Genomic DNA, 18,867 nt, shown 5'->3' with positions numbered 1-18,867 from the left:
TACTTGAGATGGGAATTCTAATGCGAGCAACTTATTAGGAGAGAGGTCTATGGAGAAAGGAAGCCGGGTAGCAGGTCAGGGCAGGAGAAGGAGCTGAGCAGGCTATAGTCTCAGCTACTTGTTTTGCTCTCGTTAAATTACCTAATTGTTCAGCATGTGAAATTTTACTACTTGAAAACAGATAGTTCATAGGTTATTTAGGGAATTAAATAAAAGATTATATTTAAATGCACAGCACAGGAATTGTGCTCCAGCCTGACCCCCTGGGAAGCACTAAAACAGAAAATGCCCATAGCAGTTATGAACCTTGAATATATTCACAGCAACTGGGCTAAGAGTCCACCTCTGAAACATCCTACTGAATCTAGAAGGGTCACCAACAGCTCTCACAGTATGGGGTTACTTCATTTATGAAAATCCTTGTCTATTATTTTAATGTAGAAAGATAATGTATACAGTCACTATTCATCCTGAACCAGTGGTTCCTTTATATTGTTTTGGAAAACTCTGTCCTTACCAAGAAAAGAATATTTCCTTGAATAGTGTCCATAAGTCTGATATCCAGAGAAAAAAGATCTAAATTAGAAAATATCCAAATTATTCTAGAAGTGGCTGCAGTACAGAATCAACAAAAATTTATCGACTACTTTTTGAAGCATTGGCTCTTTTACAATATCTGATGTCATTTAATCCCATACCACTATTTTTATTTATTAACAGATTCAGTATGAAGTTCCTTGCTCAAGATTTTGGGAGAACAGAGTAGAACATAGTGTACTGGGACTTAACTCTTTATCTTTTATCCTTTTTGACACCATCCATCAGCCTTTGTGAAATAAGCAGCAGCACCCTGACTTAGAAGCAGTTGTGGGAGCTAAAATTCTGATAAAAGAGAAGCTATTTCTCTGACCAAAGAATTACATACCTCCATGATCCCACCTCATTTTAAAAGGAAAACAGAAAGAATCCTCATCCCAATTCCGGTGCAGTGCATTTAAATATAATCTTCTATTTAATTCCCTAAATAACCTATGAACTATCTGTTTTCAAGTAGTAAAATTTCACATGCTGAACAATTAGGTAATTTAACGAGAGCAAAACAAGTAGCAAATATCGGCGCCAGAATTTAAATACCAGGCTTAAAATGCCAAACTCATGCTGTTCACTAATGATCAGGTAGACATCAGTTCAAGGGTTTGAAAGCCCCTTTGGTGTTTCTTGGATCTAATTAGGCCCAGACACAACACCAAGTTTAATCAGTTCATTGAATTTGTTTATTTCAGGTTGTAATTGATAGAATAATACCCAATCACTATAGTGCTGCAGTCTAAGCAATTTAATGATTCATACTTTTCATGACAGTTAGTTAGAGTTTATTAACAAAGCAAAAATAAACCCAACCACTATCATCCATCTTCCAGGAGATCAACAATGGGAAAAATAATAAGATTTTCATTTATTTTCTGCATCTATTTGCCTACTAGTAAACATAATTTATCTATCCCCGAGATATTTTTATCAGTACCGTATTAATCAGTCCATCAGACCCTCATATTACTCTCTCATTAACCCTGAGAATATTTGGCCATCAGTAGGTGTTACAAGACTGTTTCTAAGATAGTCTTCTTTGGGACATCCTCTGATACCATTTTTTTTTTTTTTAGGAATTACCTGGATTCATGGTTATCTAAACCCTCTCATTTGCACCTGACCCCAAAATAAATTTAAATCAAAACATGAGCAAGTAAAAGCCTTTTGCATCTTTCCAGAGTTTATATTTGAAACACTTTAGAATTAATCAATAACCCTTTCACAAGCCCATGAGAGTCTCACCCTTTTCTCATTCTTAATGTGTTTGCTGTAGGATCAAGTGTCTAAATGATTTTTAAGTCCTAGAGTAAGATAAAGAACTCCTAAAAATCACATAATAGTTTTTGGGTTTTAGTAGGCCAGGACTTTTTTTTTTCCTAGAGAATGACATCAAAATGATAAAGGATACCTCTCTGCAAGTTTCACTAATGGCATTGGGAGAAGAACAAGAACTGGCTTAAGCTCTTAGGCTGCTAAATGCAATTTGATCTAATTGAAAGATTGTTACTTTTACCCAGTAAATTTAGGAATCAAAGTGGGCTCCACATTTCAATAGCACAAGATGGTAATGTCTGCACTAAGACTTGTTCGGGGGTTTCCAAAGGTTCTTCTCATCATTTCCTTTCATGGAAAAGTTCCAAGAACAGAAATGAACAATGATAGTGAGTTTAGTGAATGGAAAAGATATCAAAGGCAAAGTGCCGTCAGAACAGATAGTCCAATCACAGAGCACTATTCTCATTGAGCACCCTTCCACTTCCTACAGAGACTTCTTCTATAGCTGTGCTCACTTCACATATTAAAAGTGAGACCTAGATGATAATAAGTGACGTTTTGTACCGAGAGAGAGAGAGAGAGAGAGAGAGAGAGAGAAGTGACAACTGAAACCATCATAATTCCATACTTCCATGTAAACAACACTAGAACTGAGCAGTCACCAAAGGGAGTCCCCTAGAGGAAAGGCATTCAATAGAGGAAGGGGATCAGGCGTGGGAGGGAGTGTGCTGGGGAATAAAGTTGATCAAATTATGTTATCTGCATGTACAAATATATCACAATGAATCCCACTGTTATGGGATTATTACATACCAATAATTTTTTCAAACATCCCCATGTAACTATTAACACCCATCTCAAACAACTATGTCATAAATTTTGCTCAGCCCTAACCAGTTCCTGTCTTGCAAGGACCTCAAAGTCACACATCTACCCCCAAGGCCCTAAAACCCTATAAACACCATGCCTTCATTTTTCAAAACACTTTCAAGGCCTTATCCTTCACTATATATTAAATCTGATGAATTTAGCTTTTCTGACCAGAAGATTTTTCTGGTGCTCAGTAATCAACAACAGTTTTGGCTCAGTTGATTGGCAGTTGACAATGTGCCTAGGTTGATGCTAAGTGGTTTACATACATTGTTGCTGGTTTTTGCAATAATTCTCTAGGTAATGCTGTTGTTTTTAATGTATAAAGAGGAAATTGAAACTCAGAATGGTTGGTAAACTGCTCCAGCTAAACAAATAAGAGCCAGCAAAATCCAGATGTCAACCTGAGTTTGGTCCCCAAAAGTTTTGACTCACCAGTTAGCTCTCAATTTGAGAACATAGCATAGACATTTCTAACTCTTTCTCTTCCTTACACTCATGATAAAAAAATAGAAAATTATTGTATGATTCCATCTATCCATTAGATTTTGTTTACCTAAAATCATCATTATTTATAATTTTAATGGTAACTGCAGATAATGAGATAATGTATTTTTGACCTACTAAAGTCTTATATCATGTATACTTTCCAATTTCCAAGAAAAACCGAAACTTCAGAAATCTTCAACTCTACTTCCCATTACTTTATGAATAATTATTGTCATGAATTTTAATCCTACAAAAAAGCTTAAGCTATATTTGTAATGTTTTTACTGTTATATTACTCAATATTTGTTTTTGTTGACCCACATGTTTAACCTCATCAGTAATCTTTCTTTTCTGCAATTTTGAGATTCTATATGGGATAATTTTCCTTCTGCTTAAGGAAACCCTTTGGTGCTTTCATTTCTGTCAAGTCTTCTGGTAACATATCTTCTCAGGGGTTGCACTTGAAAATTCCCTTATTTCATCAAATATGTGAAGGAAATTTCATTTGAGTTACTAATCAAGGTTAGTATCTATATTCTTTCATTAACTTAAAGACATGATTTCATAATTTTTTTTTCCATAGAGAAGTCAGCAGAAATCAGAAGTCAGTCTTGCTTCTGAAGAAAATCTACCCTTTTCTTCTATTTGGAACACATTTTTTGCTTTCATTTCCAAAGGTCTTACCATAAATATGTTTTGTGTTTTATTTTGCATGAGTTTCACTGTTATTCTTTAATCTGTCGCCTGATGTGTCCCTTTGGCTTGGGGAGATTCTGACCATTACCATGTGGGTGATTGTTCCTAATCTATTCTCTCTGTTCCTTTTGCTATTCTAACTGTGTATCCTGAGTCTCTCCTGCCCTTGTTTAAACTTTCTACTCTTTTGCTTCTTGGTAATTTAGCTTGGATCTCTTCTTCTGGCTTATCTCCCACTGAATCTGTTGGGTGTTATTGGTGTGTTTCATCTCATCCTTGCTAGGCCCTGAAATTCTACTTTTCATACCTTCATCTCTGAAAAACTGTCAAACTGTTCAGCTTAGCTTTTTCACAATCACCGTGAGGGCTGTGAAATACTAGGTCTATCTCTTTCTTGACTCTCAGAATTTTTAGTCGCTCTCATCCTGAGGACTGTTGCAAGAGAACCTAGCTCAGCATTTCTGTAAAAATTTCTTCTTTTTTATAAAATGAAATTAACTTACTCCTTGTTTTTTTTCCCACATAAAATGAAGACCAGGTTTTAAGGAAGTCAAAAATTCTTAAATATTAAAAAAGTAAATTCTTAGGAGATAAAAAGTAAATCTAAAATAGTATCTATAGGAGACCATACATGTTTCCTAGGTAAAACAGAAATCTAAAATAGTATCTATAGGAGACCATACATGTTTCCTAGGTAAAACAGAAATCTCCCAGCAAGTTTGATTCATTTTCTAATAACACACATCCAAGCATGAACCTGACTGTGTTTCTGCAGGCCGTGCATCTACCTTAAGTAGCACACTCATTTACCTTTTCTTTGATGACAGTCCCCTTTCTCCACCTCCCATCAGGTCACCTAGGAAAAAAAGCAGATGTGAGAGAGAATTCGCTACATAAGACAAGGGAAACTGGTAGAGAATTGTTTTGTTGTTGTTATTTTTCGAAACAGGTTCAAACCCATTGGCTTGAGATCACTTACATGGCAACAATTTCAAGTTATTGATTTAAATGGATGAAATTCATTTAGAATGCTAAGTCCAGGCTAACAACTGAAATGTGATTTTGAAGACATCGGACATTTTCTTTGTGTTATTCCCACTGTCACAGGTCCCCTGAACTGTCTGAAGTTCCTGTCTCTCAGGGGTTCACCTTTATCTGTACATCCCCAAGTGATATTGGCTAATCATGTTCCCCTGGCCCAGTGAGACTCATAAATGCTACAAATGCTCAAGCCTGAAAATGATGGAATTCCAGTGACCTTGGCCTATTCATAGGATTAGTCTTGGGAGGTGACATCCCTCCCTACTTTTGCACCTCACACAACATACAAGCAGCTGTCTACAATGCTTCATCACTTAACGGATCTTGGTGATTACATTTAATTGATTAGCCAGATTCACTGGTGGATCGTGTCTGGATGTGCTCTCCTTTTCACAATGACTGGCTGGTGAACTCTTAAACATGCCTTTGCTGTCAGGAGGGTCTGGGAAAGAAACAAGAGTACCAGGCATTAGAGCAAAGGTCTTTGTCTTTTTCATTTCATTTCATTTTATTCTGACAAACGATATGAAAGATAGGCATTGGGCTTTCAATTTTCAACTTAAGAAATTGAGACTCAATTGAGTAACCAGATCAAAACTAAATCAGAAAATCATGGAACCGGTATTTCAACCATGGCTAGGGGATTCTGAGGACTTACCACAAAGATTTTCTGATTCACAATGTGCCATTTGTCTACTGAATTCTGTCTTTGAATATAAAAGTAACAGAGTGAAATATTCTGCTGGCATTTATTTTTTATTATCAAAAGGAAAATATTTGTATGTTATACATTTATTACTTCATTATTATCAGGTACTTTATTATTATCAGGTAAAGTTCATCGAGGAGGGTTTAACCACTGAGCCACATGCCCAGCCCTTTTTATTTTGAGACAGAGTCTCACTAAGTTGCTCAGGGCCTCACTAGTTGGTGAGGGCTGGCTTTGAAATTGGAATTATCCTGTCCTGTTGCAGCCTCCCAAGTTACAGGGACTACAGGCATGCACCACTATGCCAGCCTATGTATTTATTTTGCAGTGCTGGGGATTAAACCCAGGGCCTCATGCATGCTATGCAAGTGCTCCATCAATGAGCTATATCTCCAGTCCAAGAAAACAAGTTTTAAATATAAGTTTGATGATCATTAATATGAATGATTAAATAAACAATTAGATACAAGTAAAAATAGTGACAACGATCACAGCGAACAGCTGTACAGCAGACATGCACAGGGGGAGATGCAGAAGTTAGGTTTTATGTTAATTGATATTTAAGGATTTATTTTATGTTTTTATCTCCTAAAATTAAATGGCTGTAGTTATGTTCTCATTATTCAAATTATACATGCTCATTGTGTAAAGTAAAATTAAGCAATATAAAAGCATACAAAGTTCTCAAAAATCTCACTATTCCAACATAATCATTCCTCTACTTTGAAGAACAATTTTGGACAAAACGTGATGTAAATATGCATACTTCTGGAAAACTAGACTATGCAACATGTGCTACATTTATAATATGCTTTTGGCACTCAACAATATAAACATTTTTTCATTATCATGGAACAACATATTGTGTATGAGTATGGATTTATTTGCTCTCTTCTACTGATTGTTATGGTGTGGATATGGAATGTTCTCCACAGGCTCATGTGTTGGAGACTTGGTCACAGTGCAGCAATGTTCAGAGGGGGGGATTAGGGGAAGTGATTGGATCATGAGGGTCCTGACCTCATTGATGGGTTAATCCATTGAGGGATTCATTCATACCTTGATGTCATTATTGGAGGTTGTGGAAGCTTTAGGAGGTAGTCCTAGTTGGAGAAGTAGGTCTCTGGGGGTGTACCCTGGAGGGGTATATCTTCTCTCCAGCCCCTTCCTTGACCCTCTTCCTGGCTGCCCTGAGGTGAAAAGCTTTCCTCTACCACACTCTCCCCCCCATGATGCTCTGCCTCATCACAAGCACAGAAACAATGGAGAGCCAGTGGATCATGGACTGACACCTCTTAAACCCTGAGCCAAAACAAATATTTTCTCCTTTAAAGTTGTTTACCAGATTTCAAACTATACTACAGAGCAATAGTAACAAAACCAGCATGGTACTGGTACCAAAACAGGCAGGTAGACCAATGGTACAGAATAGAGGACACAGAGACCAATCCACAAAATTACAACTACCTTATATTAGACAAAGGTGCTAAAAGCATGCAATGGAGGAAGGATAGCATCTTCAACAAATGGTGCTGGGAAAACTGGAAATCCATATGCAACAAAATGAAACTGAATCCCTTTCTCTCACCATGCACAAAAGTTAACTCAAAATGGATCAAGGAGCTTGATATCAAATCAGAGACTCTGCATCTAATAGAAGAAAAAGTTGGCCCTAATCTCCATCTCATGGGGTCGGGCTCCAAATTCCTTAATAGGACACCTATACCACAAGAGTTAAAACCAAGAATCAACAAATGGGACGTATTCAAACTAAAAAGTTTTTTCTCAGCAAGAGAAATAATAAGTGAGGTAAATAGGGAGCCTACATCCTGGGAACAAATATTTACCCCTCACACTTCAGATAGAGCCCTAATATCCAGAGTATACAGAGAACTCAAAAAATTAAACAATAAGAAAACAAATAACCCAATCAACAAATGGGCCAAAGATCTAAACAGACACTTCACAGAGGAGGACATACAATCAATCAACAAGTACATGAAAAAATGCTCACCATCTCTAGCTATCAGAGAAATGCAAATTAAAACCACTCTAAGATACCATCTCACTCCAGTAAGAAAGGCAGCCATTATGAAGTCAAACAATAACCAAGTGCTGGTGAGGATGTGGGGAAAAAGGTACACTTGTACATTGCTGGTGGGACTGCAAATTGGTGCAGCCAATTTGGAAAGCAGTATGGAGATTCCTTGGAAAGCTGGGAATGGAACCACCATTTGACCCAGCTATTCCCCTTCTTGGACTATACCCAAAAGACCTAAAAAGAGCATACTACAGGGACACAGCTATATCAATGTTTATAGCAGCACAATTCACAATAGCTAGACTGTGGAACCAACCCAGATGCCCTTCAACAGATGAATGGATAAAAAAAAATGTGGCATTTATATACAATGGAATATTACTCAGCACTAAAAAATAAAAAAATCATGGCATTTGCAGCGAAATGGATGGCACTAGAGCAGATTATGCTAAGTGAAGTTAGCCAATCCCTAAAAAACAAATGCCAAATGTCTTCTCTGATATAAGGGAGGTGACTCAAAACAGAATAGGAAGGAAGAACATGAGAAGAAGATTACCATGAAACAAGGAAAAGAGGTGGGAGGGAAAGGGAGGGAGAAGGGGAATTGCACAGAAGACAGAAGGAGACCCTCATGGGTCCACAAAATACATGTACAATGGTGTGAGGGGGAAGGGAAGAAAAAAAAGAGAGAGAGATAAGTGTCATAGTAGAATGGGTAGAGAATAGTGATGGGAGGGGAGGGGAGGGGGGATAGGGAGGGCAGCAGAATACTACTGACACTAGGATTGCTGTATATATACACATGGATGTATAACCAATGTGATCCTGCAATCTGTACACGTGGAAAAATGAGAATTCATACCCTATTTGAATCAAATGTATGATATGTCAAGATCATTGTATTGTCTTGAGCAACTAATAAAAAAAAAGTTGTTTATTTCAGGTTTTTTTTTGTCATGGTGACAGAATACAAGCTAACACACTGATGGATATTGTTTCTAATTTATTACGATGACAAATAATACTGCAATTAACATTTTGTGCACTCTTGCCCTTTTCCTACTTACAACAACTTCCTCGAATGAGACCTAGGGGTAGCAAAAGATATTTGCATTTAAATTCCATATGCATATTAGCCAACTAACTTTCATAATGATCTATGTAAATTTACATGCAAGCCAATTGTTTGAGTTAGAATATTTCTTTCTCTCCCCTGATATTTTCCTCCAGTTTGAAGGAACTCAATTAGTATAACATTTTTGGCTTCTCTCTCCTCTGTTGTACTCTATCCAGGGCAGGCAGAAGGAAATGGAGTACATTATCTGACTGATAAACTTGAGAAGAATCAAACATGCATGCTCATATTTACTCTACCTTTTTCATCTTGGAAGTCAGCCTGTTCATAGAGAAGCATGCATTTTCCCCTTGCTTCTCCATGGTACGGTTCGCATACCCTGGTCAAGTACTTCATTTGTCAAGGTGATCAGTCTCTAGTCGAAGTCTGCTTAGTTCTGAGGTTTAGAATTAGGAAGACCATTTTGTTTCCTCTACTATGATACATCCTCTAACTTAAAATTTTTAGAAACAGAAGTGACATTTTAATCTTCACATCATTTACTTTTATTTTTCAATTTGTTCTGAACCTGCTTGAGAAGATAGGTGCTATTTATTATAACTCCTTAAAAAAAAAACCAGCATTATAGAGTCCAATTTCATACTTTACCAAGCCAGATTATTATAAATACTTTTAATTTTTAGTTGAACTAATCTCCTTATGTTAATATACTACTCTAACGACTAGTGTGACCTCCCATGTTGTCAAATACTAATTGGGTATTTTTAAATACTCTCTCATATAATTTTTCAATGTTCTATGGAGATGTGCATCTTCTTTTGTTATTGATTTACAAAAATTCTCTATGATTAAAACAGTGAATGCTCTCGGATATTATCATTATAGTCAAGATTTCTAGATTCGCTTGAGAAATGGATGATCAGTTTATTTCATCTCTTTTCAGGCTATCTAAAAATGCCAGCCATAATTGAGGAATGTTGCAATTGGTATTATATTAGTCCTTTCAAGAGGATGCCCTTAGACTATCCTATTCTTTCTCATTCCTGGTATAAGAGATTGGGCCATCAATTTGGAAAGCAGTATGGAGATTCCTGGGAAAGCTGGGAATGGATCCACCATTTGACCCAGCTATCGCCCTTCTCGGACTATTCCCTGAGGATCTTAAAAGAGCGTACTATAGGGATACTGCCACATCAATGATCATAGCGGCACAATTCACAATAGCTAGACTGTGGAACCAACCTAGATGCCCTTCAATACATGAATGGATAAAAAAAAATGTGGAATCTATACACAATGGAGTATTACGCAGCACTAAAAAAATGACAAAATCGTAGAATTTGCAGGGAAATGGATGGCATTAGAGCAGATTATGCTAAGCGAAGCTAGCCAATCCTTAAAAAACAAATGCCAAATGTCTTCTTTGATATAAAGAGAGCAACTAAGAACAGAACAGGGAGGAAGAGCATGAGGAAAAGATTAACATTAAACAAAGATGAGTTGGGAGAGAGAAAGGGAGAGAGAAGGGAAAGCATATGGAAATGGTAGGAGACCCTCAATGTTACACAAAATTACATATAAGAGGTTGTGAGGGGAAAGGGGGGGGAACAAGGGAGAGAATTGAACAACAGCAGATGAGGTAGAGAGGGAAGATGGGAGGGGAGGGGAGGGGGGATAGTAGGGGATAGGAAAGGTAGCAGAATACAACAGTCACTAATATGCCATTATGTAAAAATGTGAATGTGTAACCGATGTGATTCTGCAATTCGTATTTGGGGTAAAAATGGGAGTTCATAACCCAATTAAGTCAAATGTATGAAAGATGATATATCATGAGCTTTGTAATGTTTTGAACAACCAATAAAAAAATAAAATAAAACAAAAATAATTATCAGAACTTCTAACAGTTTAAGAGAATTCTCACAGAAAAAAAAAAGAGATTGGGCCATGATTTTAAAGGTTTTATTGACAACACACTTTCTGTAATTCCCAATTACCACAAAGAGAAAATACTGGCTTCTAAATATATCCAACCCACATACTGAAAGTATGGAAGAGAGATGGAAGTACAGGTAAATATTTTCATTTATTTATTCACACCATCAAAGTGAAAAGAACTCTCTCTTTTATAAAACCTTGACAAAAAGCATGCTCCAATTCATTGAAATTGTTGACAAGATAGAAAAATTTTATTTCTAGGTTGTCCTAGTACATATGCTGATAAGTGAACAAAATCATGTGTATTAGTTCATTTTAAGTTTCTATAACAAAATATTTGAGGCTGGATACTTTACAAAGATAAGAGGTTGCCAGGCACTGTGGCACTCACCTGTAATCTCAGCAGCTCAGAAGGCTGAGACAGGAGGATCATGAGTTCAAAGCCAGCTTCAACAACTTAGGGAGGCCTAAGCAACTTAGCAAGAAAACCTGTCTCAAAATTTAAAAAAAAAAAAAAAAATTTAAGGGCTGGGAATGTGGCTCAGTCTTTAAGCACCCCTGGGTTCAAACCCTGGTACCAAAAAAAAAGGGGGGGTGGGGGTTTATTAAAGTCACAGTTCAGGAGGTTTAAAACCCAAGATTTGATGGCTTCATCTGTCTGGCCTCTGGTGAGGGCTTCCTTGGCTGGGTCAAAACATGATAGAGAAACCCAAAGGAAACCAGCTGTGTACAGAACAAATCAAGTACATGGGGTGGCCTCACTTTCCAACAACACTCTCTAAGGAGAACTCACTCACTCTGTGAGACCAGCATTAATCCACTGGCATCTCTAATGACCTAATGACCCTCCATGGATCCCCACCTTTGAAAGCTTTCCATCTCTCACTGTCATTATACCAGGGGCCAAGCTTCCACCACATGCACTCACTCTTGGGGACATATTCAAATGACATCCAAACCACAGCAATAAACAAATACATCAGTAAATTTTCACAAGGTAAGAACATCTGTGTAACTAGTGCCAAAATTTAACATCAGACAATGTTTTCAGTAGCAGAAGTCTACGTGTGGGATCTTCTATTCATTCTCCCCAATAGTAACCACAATCCCGATCCCCCATGATAAGTTAATTATTTCATTTTTACACTTTATATAAAGAGAAGACTGGGAAATTATATGATTATATATTATATAAATTATAATATAATCATATAATTTAATTATATATAAATTATATTATTATATATTTATATGTATATACGTATAAATATATAAATCATAAATATATATAAATCATATATATGTATGTGTGTGTGTATATATATATATACACACACACATACATTTTTGCATCTGACTTGTTTTTCTCCATATTTTATTAGCATTTCAGTGTCAGCTGTGACCTAACTCAGTGTGCATGAAGCTTCATTATTTTTTTCACATCCACACACCACTGGTTCTATTATTTAATGCTTTTTTCTTTGAAATGATCCACTCTTTAAAACATAACCTCATTCTAAATTCCAAAATCTAGCAAACAGTGAGGTTTCCAGTGGTCGTTTAAATTTTTCTAATACATTTCAAACATGCACTATTCAAGTAAAATAAATAAATGAAAATGCATGGGAGCACGTATAGTAAATCCCATACCATACCTGTGTAAACTGGCCAAGAGGACTGGCTGCAATGAATTTCTACAAAAATTCAGTATCTTCCAAGGCTGATTGTTTGCCTGCCTTAGAAACTCACAAATCCGTATTTTGTCAGCATCTCCCTGTTAAGTCCCAGGAAGCTTAATCAAACTGACAACATAACCGTAGAAAATGAGAAGGACAATTTCAGAAAAGGCAGTGAAACTCTCAGCAGCCCGCCTGCCTGGGAATTTGCCAGTGTGTCCAGAGCATGCTCTTCCTATAGACCAACCACCCCTGAAGCTGACTAAAGACACACGGTTTCCTCCTGGTGGTTAAGCTCAGTGATGGTATTAAGACCTACTGGCCTGGAAGCATCAACTCTTTCTAGCTGAGTTCAACATATATAAAATTGTGTGACTCCATGCCCACCTTCGCTGCCAAAAGACTTCTCTCACTTCCAAGTGTAAAGGTGGGGCCAGGGAAGAAATGCCTTATTATTAAGTTCATTCATTTGGGGGAGAAAAACTGACACACACAAGAAATTCATTAATTAAACCCTAATAAATAGTGGGGCCATAGATCCCACTCTGAAGCATGTGGGCATGGGTGTTTCCATTACATCACGTGACTGCATGAGCTAAAACATCTTCAATCTGCTTCCGCTTTCTGGAATTCAGTTTCTAAAAGCTCTAAAAAGATGCTGACTTTTGACTTTATATTTTTACTTGCAGCCACACTTGCTTAGGAGATGAAAATCTGAATCTTTGAGAAGTGCCAGTTTCAATATATACACACGAGCTCATTTTAGTCTATCTCACCTGCTGCTTAATGCTAAAAGTTGCGGCTAAAACATCTCAAAACTACCCAAGAATTCTGAAAAATAAGTGAAATCAGATTAAAGGTATCGGAATTTAGACAAGTGACTGCATGGGGTGAGTTGCCCTGGTATTTCTTTAATACTGCTTAACTCTACAAGTGAACTGGTATAATACTTTCATTAAAAACCCATATTTATGGCCAGAGAAACCAGAAAAAAACAAGTAAGGCAATATCAAAACATCTAATTTAAGAGTCATTACAATCCCAGAAGAGGGAGAAAAAGAAATTATGTAAAGAAAATATTTGGAAAGAAGATGTCAGAAAACTTCCCAAATTAGCTGAAAGAGAATATAAATTTACAAATTTAAGCAGCTCTGTGATCCAAACTAGGACAAGTCAAGAAAAATCACAGACAAATCATGATCAAACTGCTGTAAAATTAAAAATGAAGATAAAGAAAACATGAAGATAGTTATAGAAAAAATGACACATCCTATACAGAAAAACAATAGTTTAAGTGTGTGATTCTCATCAGAAAAGCAAGAATTCAACAGAATAATGTCACAAAAGTGCTAAAAGAAAAGAACTTTCAACTCCCAATCTATGTCCAAGGAAAATGCTTCTCAGGAAGGAAGGTGAAATAAAGATGGTCAAGGTGAAGAGAGAACACCAAGAGAATTTGTAACCAGCCAAGTGACTGCAACAGAAATACAAAAGGAAGTTCTTGGGACTCAAGGGAACTGATACCAAAGTAAACCCTAGCCTTCAGAAATAAAGGAAAAGAAACAGAAATGTAACAGCCTGGGTAAACAGAAACATAAAGCATGAAATATACGTGGCTGTCGAAAGCAAAAATCCTAGCATAGATCTTTCATTGAATATATATAGTATATATGGCAACTAAAACATTAATTGTGGAGTGGGAAATGGGCCTATATTTTACTTAAATAGTGCCATACTAACTCTGTGTAAACTCTGAAACTTTTAGTATGGGTATAGGACACCGAAGAAAAAGAAAAAGATCCTGTCTCAAAATAAAAATAAAAAGAGCTAGAAATGTTATCTCAATGATGAAGTGCCCCATATGCAATCCCCAATATAAAAAAAAAATTTAAAACGTAGGTCTAAATGTTTAAGCACTTCAAAAGATCTTCAGAACACTGGATTAGAAACTAGCAGTCTACAACTATAATTGAAAGTGTCAATATTCTTCTCTCAACAATCATTATAACTCATACTACTCTGCTTAAAAAAAAAAAGTGTATTTTGCATTTTGGGTGTGACCTGTTACAAAAATATCAATCTGGTTAAGTTGGTTGCTAATGTTGTTCAAGTTCTCAATCATCTTCACTGATTTTTCTCATTTTCTGACTTTACTGCTCTTATCAATCCAGTATAGTGTGTACCGTTATTATCCCTGTTTTACAGGTAGGGAATATTGAGACACAAATAGGTCCAATAATTGCTGAGGGTTGCACAGAAAATAAATGAACAAACTGGGGTTGGAAACTAGGTAGTCTTGATCTAAAATTCATGCTGATAACAGCCTTAATTATACAGCATACTCTCGGGTCGCATGAATGACTAAACTGAATATCACTTAAATATCTGCAAAGTGTGTCATTGAAGAATTTAGATGGAATGTACAGGAGAACAATGACATTAGCTGAGTCCATTCAAGTGGCAGGGCAACTCCCACAAAGAGACACAAGGAAGAGGTAACATGAAAACTGAGTCCAGCAGATGTAGGCTGTGAAATGAGACACGGTACTGAAGGGGCCACGTAAAACATGGCTTAGTCTGGCAGTTGTGAGCTGTAAGCAGGAATCTCCTGAGCATCCCAGAGAGAAGCCTCTCTTAGCCAGCCGAGAATGTAACCTCAAGGAACATTTGAAAGGTTACCCCAAATATTTTGGTTTAGCATAATTGTTTCATTAGCTGGTATCATCTTTCAACAACAGGGAAGATTTAGAATTAAATATAGAAATACTTAAGAGAATCTGAGTCATAATATTAATATTTTGTCTTAAATTATGCATATTTGGTGTGTTTTGGGAATCTACAATGAAAAGGATTTGGTATATTAAAGAAATAGCTTATCTTGTAATTATGATTCAAAATTTTATAGGTAATTGAGTTGTTGGCTTGTACTTTTTATCTTTTTAGAACTTCAATCATACCTTTAAAAGTATAAAAGAAATATTTTAACAAATAATTAACATTCTCACAATTTTTCTCTTCATTCCCTACAAATTTTTCTTTCTTTTGGAGGAAATTTTGTTAAGATTTTTTTTATTTACTCATAGATTTATGATTTTAAATTGAAAACTTACTATTCTGAACAGTATTAAAACACTAAATAACACTTGAAATTCACCATTCATATTAATTTAAGCTATTGAATTCATAAGAATAACTTAAATAATTAAGGTACTTAAAAAGAAATAAAATATATTAATTTATAGATGCAATTTAAAATATTTAAATGAGTTTAATTAACAAATTTGCAAATAAGCTCAAATAATAATTACAGTGAAGTCATGTTGTGTTTACTATATTGTTTCTTATTCTTGCACATTCAGGAAAAACATAATTATATTTCCCAGCCCTATTAATAGTTAGATTGGGATCTTTTAATTGGATTCTTGCCAGTGGAAATGTGTCACTTTGGTCTAAGATGGCTAAGGGCAGGAGTGAGTGGAAGCAAGGTACACTACAAAAAAATTGCAAAAGGAAGTAGCCAGATCCTTGAGTCACCTTTTAAGCAGACATGTCCAGGAAAATCACCTGACCTATATCAGGCTGTGACTAGAGTGAGCAATGCATCTGTGGTACAATTAAGTACCTGAAATTTGGGGGTTATTTGTTACTGCTGTATAACTGAGCTCATTCTGACTAAAATAATAATCAAAGTCTTCTTTATAGTAGATTACTGAAATCTAGTGCATTTACCAATAAAATTAGATTGTAAAACTGAATTTATCACATCAGTTACACATCCACATTTTTACATAATACCATATTAATGACTGTTGTATTCTGCTACCTTTCCTATCCCCTACTATCCCCCCTCCCCTTCCCTCTCATCTTCCCTCACTACCCCATCTGCTGTTGTTTAATTCTCTCCCTTGTTTTTTTTTTTTCCCCCCTTCCAATGTGATTCTGCAACTTGTATTTGGGGTAAAATGGGAGTTCATAACCCACTTGAATCAAATGTATGGAAGATGATATGTTATGAGCTTTGTAATGTTTTGAACAACCAATAAAAAAAACTGAATTTATCATGTTAAAGAATAACTAGGTATTTAAATATGTAACTTTAATAAATTTAGCTCTAACTATTCACCTCTCAGGGTTATGAAAATGTTCAAGTCTATAGAAAAGTTGAAAAATATTACAATAAATACCTAAGCCCTTCACCTAGAATCAACAGTTAAAATTTAATGTTTGTTCCATCAAACATCTGTCCTTATCTTTATCTATTAATCAACCTTCCATCTTATTTTTTGATACATTTCATAGCAAGTGACAAAAATCAGAGCATTTCCCCAAAAAATGCCCAGCACATGCTAATTACATTAACTATAATTCAATATTTAACATTTTGAGTTAAAATTTATATACAACGAAACACATATTTTAAGTGAAAAGAGAGCACTTATGCAACCACAAACCTTACTAAGGTTCAGAATATGTCCAATATCACAAAACGTCTCCTCAGGCCTCTTCTCAGACTACCTCCACATACACATCCAGAGGCAACTATTGTTCTAAATTTTGCTACTGTGGGTTTTGCCTGCCTTTCTACAGCTTCATGTAAATTGGATCACATGGCATTTTAAACATTTGTGTAAGACTTCTTTCAGTCAGCAGAATGCTTTTCAGATTCAACCGTGTTGTTATGTGTCTCAGAAGTTTCTTTCTATGCTCGCTGAATAATTATACAATAGTTTATGCGAGTTCTAGTGAAAAAGATTCCTAGTTTGTTTCTAGGTTTGGATTATTACAAATAAAACTGATAGGAATTTGTCATACAAGTCTTATGGCATGTTTTAATTAGTCTTGGGAAAATATGTAGGAATGGAGTTATTGGGTCATAGGAAGAGTGCAAGTTTATTCAGTTCTATATAGAGCTCATTATAAAACAACTTTTCCTAAAGTGGTTGCACCATTTTGTGTACTCACTAAAAATGTATAAAAGTACTATTTATGCTACATATTCATGAATGTTTTTATCAAACATTTTATTTTACCATACTAATAGATTCCTAGTAGAATCTCATGGTTTTAATTTTCATTCCTATGGTGACTAATTATATTGAATATTTTCCTTTGTGAAGTATCCATTCAAATATTTTGTCCATTTTTCTATGAGATTGTTATTAAGTTGTAGAAGTTTCTAAAATACCCAGGATATCAACTCCTTTGTCAGATATACATATATATATATATATGTATATATACATATATATATACATACATACATACTTGCAATATTGCAAGTATATATATATATATATTGCAAGTATGTATGTATGTGTATATATATATATGTATGTATGTGTGTGTGTGTGTGTGTATGTGTATATATATATATATATATATATATATATATATATCAAGTATTTCCTCCCAAACCATGGCTTACCTACTAATTTTTGTAACGTTCCTTGATGAGCATATGTTGATTTTTTAGTAAGTCTCATCAATCAATTTTCTTATGGTTACCATTTTCTATATTCGAGGAGATCTTTCTCTACTCTAGATCATGAAGATAATCTAATATTTTCCTCTAAGTGCTTTGTAATTTTTTGTGTTTAGCTTGTGACCCATCTCTAATTAACTTTGCATTTAAGTGTGAGACAGCCACTGAGGTTAATTACTTTCCCATATAGAAATCCATACAATCCAGTGTCATTTCATTTCCCCATTGGATTGCATTGGCACCACTGGCAAATAGCAAATGACTGTGAATATTAAATTGTAAAGCCAAAGTATTTTGTATATGAAAGATGGTCTCAAGGACACCATAAAATGTACAATAAAGAAGTGGTTTTAAAAAAAAAAGGGGCGGAGAGGGAAGATGGCGGCGAGGGGAGTGCATTGCCCCCGTGTGCTGCTTCACTGTGTGGGAGTATGACAAGTCAGGACGGCTAAAGGCTATCTTGTTAGGAATTTCCAGCAATAGTGGGGTGCTCCAGAACCTGGAGGAAGGATTTCCATCGCACGAGGATCGGCTACGGGGACTCAAACGCGAGAGGTTTGTCGCACGGAGGGTAACACTGCTTATTCAGCAAATCGCCCCGGGGCTAGAGTCTGCAGGGCGCACTGGGAAACGAGGAGATAGCGACGCAGGGATACAGCGCTGCAGTTTCTGCCAGCCGTGCAAGCACCGTACTCAGGGCTGAATTCTGGGTTCGAGACGGGGGAAGGAAGCGGTCCATCTCGGTTCTCCACACCGGTCAGACCACAGAGGAGGCCAGCAGCCACCATGTTGGAAAGCTGACGTCACCATCCCTGTTTTCGACTGACCGCAGCTCATTCAGCCATAGAACAGGTAATTTCAGGCTGCCATTCGCCTGCGGCTTGCAGACAGACTGCTAGGGTTCAGTGCCTGGGTGCTTCTTAGAACCTGATCTTATCGGAGCGAACACCGAGCGCGGGGCGGCCGAGTTCTGGCTCCCAGAAC

General features: G+C 36.2%; 1 long non-coding RNA gene across 1 annotated transcript in view; it reads right to left on the bottom strand.

Moving 5' to 3' along the window:
* Positions 1-18,867, bottom strand: part of LOC125613801 — a 52,001-nt gene that overhangs the window by 23,991 nt on the left and 9,143 nt on the right. Inside the window, exon 2 of the long non-coding RNA XR_007344393.1 lies at positions 4,732-4,777. This is a non-coding gene — a long non-coding RNA (uncharacterized LOC125613801). The remainder of the gene's footprint in view (positions 1-4,731; positions 4,778-18,867) is intronic.

The sequence above is a fragment of the Marmota marmota genome, unplaced genomic scaffold (assembly GCF_001458135.2).
Source record: "Marmota marmota marmota unplaced genomic scaffold, marMar, whole genome shotgun sequence".
NCBI lineage: Eukaryota > Metazoa > Chordata > Mammalia > Rodentia > Sciuridae > Marmota > Marmota marmota.
The sequence above is the reverse complement of the archived record's forward strand: the minus strand, read 5'-3'. Positions and strand labels throughout refer to the sequence as shown.